Source organism: Lolium rigidum, chromosome 2, assembly GCF_022539505.1.
Source record: "Lolium rigidum isolate FL_2022 chromosome 2, APGP_CSIRO_Lrig_0.1, whole genome shotgun sequence".
NCBI classification, from domain to species: Eukaryota; Viridiplantae; Streptophyta; class Magnoliopsida; order Poales; family Poaceae; genus Lolium; species Lolium rigidum.
The window spans coordinates 86,304,634-86,311,670 of record NC_061509.1 but is presented as its reverse complement, the minus strand read 5'-3'; positions in this window follow the sequence as shown (position 1 = coordinate 86,311,670).

Here is a 7,037-nt window from a genome sequence, read left to right as displayed (position 1 = left end):
GAACTTGTTGACCAAAATCACACTGGTCATTGTACATAGGAAATACAATTTTACGGTCACTCATTTCGAGTTGGTGTTTCACCGACGGTCACTGGTGCTGTTTGGTCTTTGTATTGGATGACGTGGCGAGGTACTGAGCCCATCTGTCAGGCCCTGATCGTCCACTTGAAATATTTTTAAATAATAAGAAATAACATGGCCAAATTGAAAAAATAGCTACGGAATAAAGGTGTCATCCCCAACCTCTGCCTCCACCCTATCCTTCCCGTCCCGTCTCGTCGCCGCAATGCCCCAACGCCGCTCCATCGTCATGACGAGCCCATCCAGGGCACCAACGGCTATGCCTCGCTCTTCACTGGCGCTTGCGTGCAGGGGCGGTAGAGTGGCGCACCGGTTGTGCGGGTCGCCGAGGAAGGTGTCGGTTGGTGCGCGGGTGTCAGCGAGAACGCCGTCGGTGGTCTTGGGGGCCTGGGAGGGCGCGGCGGGCGAGGAGGGCAGAGGCAGGCGCCTGCGAGAGAGATTTAAGGGAGCGGATGGTGGGCTGCGCCGCTGCGGGAGGCTGGGGAGTACGAGCGAGGGCGGCGGGGTGGGTGCTACGGTAGTTGGAATCCACGCGGAGGTGCTCGCATGGTCGCTGAGGGAGGGGTGGTAGAGAAGGTCCAGGGAGTCGCGGTGGGTCGAGGAGCACGGGCTTGAGCTCGTCGTGGAGCGCGTGGAGAGAGGACATGCCGCAACCGGCGCCGGCGGCCATGAAGCCAGTGATTCTCGCGGACGACTACCCCATCTCGGCCATGATCTCTGTCGGCCCTGCAGACTTTTGTCTTAAGAAGACGCGGCCGACCCTCGGCAGCGGCTCGGCGGCCGACAAGGCGAGCGCGACCTTCTACTTGGTCGAGCAGTTGCAATACCTGTATGTGCGAGTGGTTCACGAGCACGGCGTGGCGGCCAGATCTTCGAGATCACGCTACCACCTCGTTCGCGTCTGGTGCCACTCCAGCCACAGGCGCCAAGGCCGGCGACTTGCAGGGTGGGAGGCGTGGAAGAGCGTGCGTGAGTCTGTGACCGGGCCCACGCCCCCGGCGGTGACGGATTGGACAGTTGCGTTGGTGACGGCCGGAGCGTGCTAGACGGTTGAGTTTTGGGGAAAACTATTTACAGTCATTGTTGACTGGGTGAAATTTGCCCGGTGCCCCATTTGTCATGGACACTGGGTAGCTGGTACTTTATGTATAGACAGTTGCTAGTAACTTTGGGGGTCTATTTGCAAAATCAAATTCTGACAGTGGATCCTGCAGCTTGCCACGTGATCAAATACACCGCTCCAACAGCACCGGTGACCATCCGTGACACACAAACTTGTATTCAATGACCGTAAAACTGTATTCTCTATGTACAGTGACCAAAGTGATTTTGGTCGACAAGTTCAAGTACTACCGATGGATTTTACTCGGGCAAAAATATCTTCTTTCTCTCTCTTTTCTTCCCGGACGTGAAGTTCCTGCTGCTCCTGCTCCGTGGCCAGAAAACCAATCTCGTGCTCAACCAGCGCAGCCACACGACGCCGGAGGACACGCGGGCGCGGAGGCCTAGCACGGCGGGCGGACACTCGCGGCGGCGGACGCGCGGGCGCGGTGGACTGGCGCGGCGGGCGGACGCTCGCGGCGGCGGACGTGCGACGGACGCGTGCGGCTGCGTACGCGCTAGCGCGCCGGCCTGTCGCGCCGGTGGACGAGCGCGCGCACCGGCGGACATGCGGGGGACGCGCGCGGCAACCTGACGCGGCGGCGGACACGCCGGGGACAAGCGCGGCGATCTGGCGCAGCAGCGGACGCGCGGCGACCTGGCGCGGCGGCGCACACGCGGAGGCGACGGACACACGGTAGACTGGTGGGCCTCAGGCGGGAGCCCCGGCGTCCTCAACGACGTGCGACAGCTCGGCGACGCGGCGTCGTCTCCGGCGAACTTACTTTTTTAAAAAAATTCCAAATTAGGCTTTGCTGTGTATTGTAAAACACTCAGCAAATTGTTTCTCCGTTAGTCAGCTGTGCAACCGCTAACTTAGTTTTTGCCGTGTTCTAGGCAGAGAGGCACACGGCAAACCCTTCGCCGTGTTCCTGGCAGCAATGCACACGGCAAAGGTCCTTTGCCGTGCCGATTTTTGCCGTGTGGCCTTTGCCGTGCGCTGAAACACGGCGAATGCTTTGCCGTGTTCCGAAGTGCCTTTGCCGTGTATTTTTGGGACATGGCAAAGCTTAGTTTTCCCGTAGTGCCACCAGCTAATTACCAGAGCAACATCGAGTCGCTTTATGGCGAAACAAGAGCACATGTTCAGTCTAGCAGACTCCTCGAGAGCACCGCATACATTCACTTTAGAAATCGTCACTCTCATCAACCTCAGGGCAGAGATCTGTGAAGCCCTTGCTAGACCTACTGTCGACACCACCATGGTGCCAGACATTGCCCTCACCCAACGTAGGCCTGGAATTGGGTTGAGCCGAGCCACGACTCATTAAATCTCGGTCAAGTAGCGAGTTAGCTCGATTCAAATCGTAACAATCGAGTCCAGATTTAAAACTCAGCTCGACTCGTAAAGCTCGCGAGTAGCTCATGAGTAGCTCGTTAAAAATGCCAAAAACAACATGTATAATATAGGATGTATTTTTCTGACTATTTGGACATACGTTTTACATAAAAACCATTAGAAATATAGTACCACAACCAATAAACCACAACAATCAATAATTATATCACCAAAATAATATTGGCAGATCATTAGACAAGATATAAACCATAGAAAGCAGAAATATTTCAAGGCAAGTCAACAAATCATAAATGTACTTGAGTTATCAAATAACACAAGTGGGCATGGACCGGCGGGACTTGGTCACTTAGGCTAAATTAGCTTTTTTGACTAGATTATACAGCCTAATGTTGATTTTTACCCGAGCTAAACGAGTTACTCGCGAGCTAGGTGAACTCGGCTCATTTAGCTCGAACTCGTTTAATGACAAAATTTGAAACTAGGCTCAACTCATTATACATCGAGTTTGAGTCGAGGCGAGTCGATGAGTGAGTTAATCGTTTAGCTCGCGACTTTTGAGTTTTAATTACAGGCCTAAACCCACGCGAGTCCATCACCAAGGCCCACCACGCCACCCCGCCGAGACTCATTGTTGTCAATGCGGTAGATATACACACCGCTCCACCTCTTGTCTCCATCAACTTGTAGTTGTTCCAGAAATGATGCCCACAAATTACAGGGACCCCGAAGGAGCAGCCATCATTAGATCTAAGATACTAAGATCTGGGTTTTCCCCTGAAGCAACACGAGTGAGTAGGCGATAACTGCAGCGGAGATGCCTTCAAAATTGTAATGGTGCAAAGGACGCCGCCATCACCCGCCATGACTGGGGCCGGAGCTCGATTTTCACCAGCAACCTCGTCTCTCCAACTCGCCACGGGCCAGATGCGGGATCATGGATCCAACGCAACCAGCCGGCCGACAAACTTCAATGGAGGAGGGGGACACCACCGCCATGGGCGGAGCCAATGCCATTGACGTCATTGTGGTGCTGGCCACCACGAACTTCCATTCGCCAGTTGCCACTGCGATCCGCCAGAACCCCGCTAGCCGCCGCCAGGCCGCGACACGGCCATTCATGAGGTGTTGTGCGCTTCGCCGCCACGCCACATGAGATTTGCTTGGGACGACCTCAGTTGTGGCGGGAGGAGAGGACGTGGAGGGGGTGGCTACATGGAGAGGTGGCGGGGGGATGTCGGGAGATTTATGCACTGGGAGCTACTATTCAATTCTCCCGATTATGACCACTATCATCTCCCCCTTGGTCACCGCTATAAACAACCTGCCAAGAGCGTAGCCTTCCATGTATAATTCACCCGTGAGAGAGAACTACTAGAGTGTTTTTAGCATGTGCCGACTGCCGACACAGAATTTGTGTGATGTCACAGAGATCTTTCGCTGGATCCATTTTTATCCAGGCAGGGTTTTTTCACTAGATCCACGCAAGTTAAAAGGAGGTCGTTAAATTTATTATCTGGAAAAATAATGCAGCAAGTGGAACCCTTGTTTGTCTTAATGCAGCAAGTTGTGCCCAAAACAGACCATTGGCGCATCCCCGTTTTTCCTTGGCTAGAACAAGCATCATATCAGCCGGTGTTGCTAGAACAATGACCACCAGGCAAGTGAAAACTGATGCATGGGTCTGTGATGTAGCGCTTCGAATCTATGCTGACTGTTAATATCATGAGATACGTTCTTATTTCATTATGTTAGCGGAGAATGTCATGAAAGCCACGATCTGAGTACTAACAATAGCGGTTCAAGTCTGAAGAGCGATGGAAAATGTAACATCCCAAATTTCAATAAAAGAGAGAAGCAAAGTTTCAGAGATCCAAAATTCAGAACAAACAAAAACTTTTCTTTTGCATATAGTACCCTGCATAGGACTTGTGCATTTTGAGTGATATGCCATGATGATTGTTTAATTGCTTATGTGATGAACTCTAAAACCCTAAAGTGATCAAGTGAAGATCACCAACCAAATAAATCAAAAAGAGAAATAAATCACATAAGAGGAAAACCCTAAAAACCCTAACATATGGCTTATGCCATTTTTTGCAAACTTCGACCCTAGACCCATTTGACTTCACCATTACTTGTAATATGCTATTAGATGGTTATTACAACCTTGGGGAAATCAAAGAGATACACTAGTAGATAACAGGCCTTTTGTTCCGGGTGGTAAGGGCCTTTTGTCGCGGGCGGCCAGCCGCGACAACGGAGGCGCGACAAAAGGGTCCACCTTTTGTCGCGGGTCGCTTACGACCCGCGACATAAGGTCCACCACGTGGCAGCCGCGGGGCGCGCACGGCACAGACCCTTTTGTCGCGGGCGGTATTACCACCCGCGACAAAAGGCCCTCTACGTGGCGCGCGCACAACGCTGCTGCTTTAGGGTTTGAGGGTGCAGCACCCCTCCCCCCCGCCACCGACCGCCTGTTATTTCATTTTTTTCGTTCGAAAATAGAAGTTGCATATATTTGTACGCTACTAGAAGTTGTACACGTTCATTCAATATATATATATATATAGATCGATCAAACAAATATTGGAAGCAAAAGTCGATTCCCCTTACACATATTCGTAGATTCCCTACATATATACATTTAGCTCACGATCGACAAGCGGTACTAACGACCGTCTATTTGGAGGTAGAGCATCTATTTGGACTAAAAAAGCCTTTGTTGTTTAGTACTTCTTTAATCAAAAGTCCCGCCGAGTTCCTCCGCGATTCCTAGTGCGTGTTCCTTTGGTTGGAGTCCGTCCCGCATGAAGTCGACCTATATACGAAAATGAGATGAGTATGACTATATCGGTCTTGATAACGAAATATTGATGATAATAAATAAAGTTGTGAATGTTATTGCTTACGTTGAATTTATTATTATTCTGCTTCTCGGTGGTTAACATGCGAATGGACTCGCAAACGTAGTATCCACATAGATTCGTCCCTTGTGGCTGCTGGGGGCACGGTACAGGAGTAAATGTTAGCTTCTCCGCCGGGTACCGTCCTGACGATGTCTCTTGAAAGCGGTCCAAGCCCTGCCGGGCAAAAGAATGATTGAAGGAGTGGATAATTAATTGATATCTCACGAATGATAAAGCGCGGCGATGAAGGAAATTACACTTGGAGCAACTTCGCAAGTCCTGGAACCCGTCCACGCCTCTACTCGGTGGGTCTTTTACTTCAACTATTCCCTTATCGAGGTTGAATGTCTAGTAGAATCCGGTGGAAGCTGCACATGTTATGCATATACGTCGGGAATTACACTTAACATCGAGTAAGAAAAATTGAATGTGCATAAAAGATCATTAAGACTCTCACTCGTAGTTGTAAGGAAACAATATTGAATCACAGAAATATTGCTCCCCCAAAAACCTTAGTAGGTTTCCCCCGTTTCTTCGCGTTTATGCTTCACCGTTTCAACATGTATTTTATCCGGGTCAATAAACCCAACATTGATAATATTATTTCTTTTGCATTCATCGATCTTCGATCTGCATAAGAGAACACATAAGATATAATGAGTATATATATGCAATGAAAACGAACATGAACTGAATGAAAATGAACTTATATGTAGTTAACAACTTACAAGCAATAGCAACTCATGAGAGATTTGTCGAGGGCATCTAGATTGAATAACTGCCAGAGTTCATTCATCTCAATATGGATCTCCTCCTTTCGGTAGTAATATTCCCATATGGTATACTCGCCACGATGTACATTAAGTTCTCCTTGCATGCATCAAGGTACCACTGATGCAAATTCCGCATATGTGTTGGCAGTTTATGCAGCTGCTCTCTGCTGACCAAGTCGGCCCCGTAGACAAATTTAGGAGCTATATCAGCAATGGGTAGTGCAGCATCTGCTGCAAGTAGCAATTCCTCCACGGTAACCGAACATGCAGCCGCTAGCCTTGCAGACTTCTTCCATATCGATACCACCATGCTATTCCTGGTACACCTTGGGAACATTAAGCACTTTGAGTGCTCGGGATCGATTGTTTGGGCTGAGCACCGAGGAGGGGAACTTCCTTTCTCTTTTTGCCTTTTGTCGTTGGCTTGGCCTTGAGGGGTGCACTTGTTGAAGTTGACTTATTCTCGGTTGCACTTCTAGGTGATGATTTGCTCGTGCCAGCAATGTCCTTCTCCTTAGCCTTTTCAGCCTTCTTTTGGTCAATTACCTTCGCAAGAGTGCGTGTATAGTCATCCTTCTTCTCGTGTAAGTCATACTGCGATGGTGTGTTCAGAAAACTAGTAGCATATTCTATTTGCTTCTCTGTGTATGGCTCTGGCGCAGGAGGTTTTGGCTTATGAAAAAAATCATAATTGATTTTCTTAACAATGGCATCATTTTCCTCCGGGGTACGATCGTAAGGACGGGGGGAGGAACCTTTGGTACTTTTGGGAGGGGTGACATCTTGCGGACAGGACTCTTGAAACGCTTCCGGCTG